Source organism: Physeter macrocephalus, chromosome 20 (assembly GCF_002837175.3).
Source record: "Physeter macrocephalus isolate SW-GA chromosome 20, ASM283717v5, whole genome shotgun sequence".
NCBI classification, from domain to species: Eukaryota; Metazoa; Chordata; class Mammalia; order Artiodactyla; family Physeteridae; genus Physeter; species Physeter macrocephalus.
In genome coordinates this window covers 59,525,438-59,530,906 of record NC_041233.1, presented here as the reverse complement: position 1 = coordinate 59,530,906, position 5,469 = coordinate 59,525,438, and positions in this window count along the sequence as shown.

Below are 5,469 nucleotides of genomic sequence, written 5' to 3'. Positions count from 1 at the left end.
TAAGAGACAATAAACAAGGAACTCCCTGGAGGTCCAGTGGTTACGACTCTGCGCTTTCACTGCCGAGGGCCCAGGTTCAATCTCTGGTTGAGGAACTAAGATCCCGCAGACCTCTTGGCACAGCCAGAAAAAAAAAAAACAAAAAAACTAGAATCAAGCAGAAGGGAGGAAATAATAAAAGAGCAGAAATGAATGAAACTGAGAATATAATAACATTAGAGACTTCTGGTTTCCAGTTCTGCATGTGAGGAGTCATCATCCTTGGATTCCTAAGAGAGGGGAGGACACAGGGCAAACCACTGCCCGCAAGATTGGACAGGCAGACAGGTGAACACAGGGAGTCAAGGTTTACTGGAGCAGAGACTCATGAGAAGAAACTACCCCAGGAACCAGTGCTGGTGTAGGAAAACCTGAACTGTAACCAACCAACTGCTAGAGACTCAGTGTGGACAGCTCTGAGATTTGAAAACTCCAGGGGGACCCAGTCAAAGGGGTCCCCACAATACTGTGAGATTTAACCTCCAGGAGCTTGACCACATTCCCACAGTAAATACTGGAAAAAATCCCCTCTTGCTTCTGGCAGAAGGAGGACAAAAGGAACCATGTTGAAATATACCAGAGCACTCTGTTCTTAACAAGGCCCAACCTCAGGGAAAACTAGTTAACTAGAGTCTAACCTCCTGGAGTATTTTTATGAGCCTAACTGACCTGGGAAAGGGAAATACCCAACTCCAACCAACTCCAGCTATTCTGTCCCACCTAAATGGGGAGAAAAAATCCACATTTGTAAAGTTCACAGTCCAAAGGCATAGGCTTTGAGACTGACACCCAATCACAGGACTAAAGAATGCTCCCCCTCCCCCATACCTCACCACCACATTCCTAGAGGCCTATTTACAGCAGTTCCTTTTACCTGGTACATCATGTCCAGCTAGCAATAAAAAATTAGAAGGCATGCCAAAAGGCAAAAAAACACAATTTGAAGAATCAGACAAGCATTAAAACCAGATATGGCAGGGATTTTGGAATTATCAGACTGGGAATTTAAAACTACTATGATGAATATGCTACTGGCTCTAATGGATAAAGTAGACAGGATGCAAGAACAGATGGGCAATGTAGGCAGAGAGATGGAAATATTAAGAAAGAACCAAAAAGAAACCCTAGATATTTTTTTTTAAGTCATAAAAGAAATAATGCCTTTGACGGGCTTATTAGTAGACTAGACACAGCTGAGAAAAGAATCTCTGGGCTAGAGTATATAACAATAGACTTTTCAAAAATAGAAAAGCAAAGAGAACAAAGAATGAAAATATAGGTCTGTGAGACTATTACAAAAGGTATAACATATATCTGACGGGGATACCAGAAGGATAACAAAGAGAGAAAGAAGCAGAAGAAATATTTAAAGCAATAATGGCTGAGAATGTCCCCAAATTCATATCAGACACCAAACCCCAGATCCAGGAGGCTCAGAGAACACCAAGCAGGATAAATACCAAAAAAACTACACATAGGCATATCATTTTCAAACTACAGAAAATAAAAGATAAAGAAAAAATGCTGAAAGAAGTCAAAAGAAAAGAATACCTTACCTATAGAGGAACAAAGATAAGAATTGTATCTGACTTCTCAGAAACCATGCAATGAGTGGAGTGAAATATTTAACGGGTTGAGAGAAAAAACCCACCAACCTACAGTTCTGTACCCTCTGAAATTATCCTTCCAAAGTGCAAGAGAAATAAAGACTTTCTTAGACAAACAAAAATTGAGGGACTGAATTGCCAATAGACCTGCCTTCCAAGAAATGTTAGAAGTTCTTTAGAGAGAAGAAAAATGATAAAGGTCAAAAATTGGGTCTACATAAAGTAAGGAAGAGCATGAAAAAAGGAATAAGGGAAGGTAAAACAAAAATTTCTGGAACTTCTGACACCTCAATCCAGATGAAAACCTTGCTTCTTTGAACCTTACCCAAAACCACCCAGCCCACACCCAAACCCTATAGAATGCCTCACCTGACCGCCCTTCTATTGAGATGACTCGTGGTGCCCTGTGGTGTGTGAACAGCCTTTTACAACTTTTTAAACTACAAGCTGAATAATAGCCCCCAAGACATTCAAGTACTGCTTCCTGGACCCTGTGAAGATGTTATCTTACGTGGCAAAAAGGATTCTATAGCTGTGAGGGAGTTAAGGATTTTAAGGTGGGAAGAGTAGCCTAGATTACCCAGGTGGGTCCAATGATGTAATCACAAGCGTCCTTATAAGAGGGAGGCAGGGGGAGCTATTACTTACTACCGTAGAGGTGGAAGGCAGTGTAGTGACCGAGGCAAAATGTTATACTTTTGGCTATAAAGATGGAAGACCATCCAGGAACCAAGGGCTGCAAATAATACAGCTCTAGTAACTGGAAAAAGCAAGGAAATGAATTCTTCCCTAAAACCTCCAGAGGGAGAGCAGCCCAGCCGACATCATGATTTCTGGCCAGTGAAACCGACTTCGGATTTCTGACATCCAGAACTGTAAGTGCATAAATGTGTATTGTTTTAAGTCACCAAGTTTGTGGTACTTTGTTACAGCAGCCGTAGGAAACAAATGCACTCATCTCTTATTAGCCTATAAAGCTCTCAGTTTCCCTCTATAGAATGATATAGCTGTCTACTCAGATTTTCATTTATTGTGTCTTCATTTTCATTTAGCTCCCAAAAAATTTTTTTTATTTACTTTGTTTTTTTTTACTTGATTGTTGTGTTATTTAAAATTGTGTGGTATAATTTCCAAACACTTAGGAATTTTCTAGATACCTTTTAGATACTGATTCTTTTTTTTCTGTTTTTAATCTTTTTTTGAGGTGTGGTTGATGTATAATATTATGTTACAGGTGTACAACATAGCAATTCACAATTTTTAAAAATTATACTCCACTTATCGTTATTATAAAATATTGGCTATATTCCCTGTGTTGTACAATATATCCTGTAGCTTAATTTCACAGAGTAGTTTGTACCTCTTAATCCCCTACCTCTATCTTGCCCCTCCCCGCTTCTCTTTCCCTACTGGTAACCACTAGCTTGTTCTCAATTATATACTGATTAATTTAACACTTCTGTGGTCAGAGAATATATTCTATAAGTTATGTATTTCAGCATGGTTTGAAATTTATTGAGATTTGTTTTATGGCTTAGCATATGGTTTCTTTTGATGAAACATCTTTGTGTACTTAAACTGAATGTGTTTTCTGTTGTTAAGCATAGCGTTCTATAAATGCCAATTAAGTCATGCCAATTAAGTCATGTTGGTTAACTTGACAAGTTTTTCAAATATCTATATCCTGAGAGACTGTTTCCTGTTCTATCAATTATTGAAAGAGAAGTGTTAAAATAACCATGGTTATGGGTTTATGTCTACTTAATACCAATTTTTATTTATTTTGAAGCCATTAATTGCATAAATATTTAGTCTTTCATAACTTCTTAAATAGTTGACTAGTTTTTTATTCTGAAATGACCTTTATATCTAGTATGTCTCATGGTCTGGAAGTATACTTTGAGATACTAAAAAATGCAGAAGTTTTCTCAGAAAAAAACTCTTGTTTCTTTTATTCTTAATTGATTTAATATATAACAGTTCAAAATAATACCAAAAATGTATTCAATTATGGATGCTTATGCATTGTGTGCGTGTGTATACACACTTACGTATGCTTATATAAGTTAAATGAAAGACAGCAATGATACTGTTAGGAGAGGAGTTAGGATTATTTTGTTATTATAAGGTACTTATACTTCCCATGAAGTGGTATAGCATTATCTGAAAGTGGACTTTAGTTGTAAACGTATATGGCAAACTCTAGGGCAACCACTAAATAAAGTTAAAAGAGAAATATAACCAATATGCTAAGAAAGGAGAGAAACTGGAATCATAAAATACTCAATTAAAATCACAAAGAGCAGAAAGAGTGGAAGACAAAAATAGAAACAAAAAACAAGGGTAACAAATAGAAAACAGTAACAAATATTATAGGTATTAATCCAACTATATTAATAATCACTTTGAATGTCAATGATCTAAATGCACCAGTTAAAATACAGATTGTCAGAGTGGATCAAAACACAAGACCAACTGTATGTTGTCTATAAGAAACCCACTTTCAATATAAAGATGCATATAGATTAAAAGTATGGATGAAAACTAAACAATTGAGAAAAATATAACATACTAACACTAATCCAAAGAAAGCCAAAATAGCTATATTCATTTCAGACAGAGTAGACAAAGCAAGGAAAATTATCAGGGGTACAGAAGAGCATTACAAAATGATAAAGAGGTCAATTCTAGAAAAAGACATGACAATTCTTAATGTGTATACACCTAACAACATCAAACTTCATGAAGCAAACATTAATAGAATTGCAAAGAGAAATAGATGAATCAACTATCATAGTTGGAGACGTCAACATTCCTCTATCAGAAATGGACAGATCCAGCAGGCAGAAAACCAGTAAGGACATAACTGAACCCAACAACACCATTGATCAGCTGGATATAATTGACATCTATAGACTACTTCATCCAAAAACAACAAAATACACATTTTTTTCAAGCTCACATGGAACATTCACCAAGATAGACAACATTCTGGGCCATAAGATACACCTAAACACATTTAAAATAGAAATCATATAATGTCTGCTCTCAATGACAGTGGAATTAAACTAGAAATCAGTAACAGAAAGATAACTGGAAAATCCCCAGATACATGGAAATTAAATGACATGCTTCTAAATAACACATGAGTCAAAGAAGAAATCTCAAGACACATTTTAAAATATTTAAACTAGGCGAAAATGAAAACACAAGTTACCAAAATTTGATGTATACAGTGAAAGCAGTGTTTGAGGGAAATTTATAGCATTAAATGAATATATTAGGAAAGAAGAAAGACCTAAAATCAGTTGTCTAAGTTTCCACCTTAGGAAACTAGAAAAAGAAGAGCAAATAAAATCCAAAGTAAGCAGAAAGTTTTTTTGGTGATGGCCATTCTGACCAGTGTGAGGTGATACCTCATTGTAGTTTTGATTTGCATTTCTCTAAAAATTAGTGATGTTGAGCATCTTTTCATGTGTCTCTTGGCCATCTGTATGTCTTCCTTGGAGAAACGTCTATTTAGGTCTTCTGCCCATGTTTTGATTGGGTTGGTTTTTATTTTTTGATATTGAGCTGCATGAGCTCTTTGTATATTTTGGAGATTAATCCCTTGTCACTTGCTTCATTTGCAAATATTTTCTCCCATTCTGAGGGTTGTCTTTTCGTCTTGTTTATGGTTTCCTTTGCTGTGTAAAAGCTTTTGAGTTTAATTAGGTCCAGGGTGTGGAGAAAAGGGAACCCTCTTGCACTGTTAGTGGGAATGTAAATTGATACAGCCACCATGGAGAACAGTATGGAGGTTCCTTAAAAAACTAAAAATAGA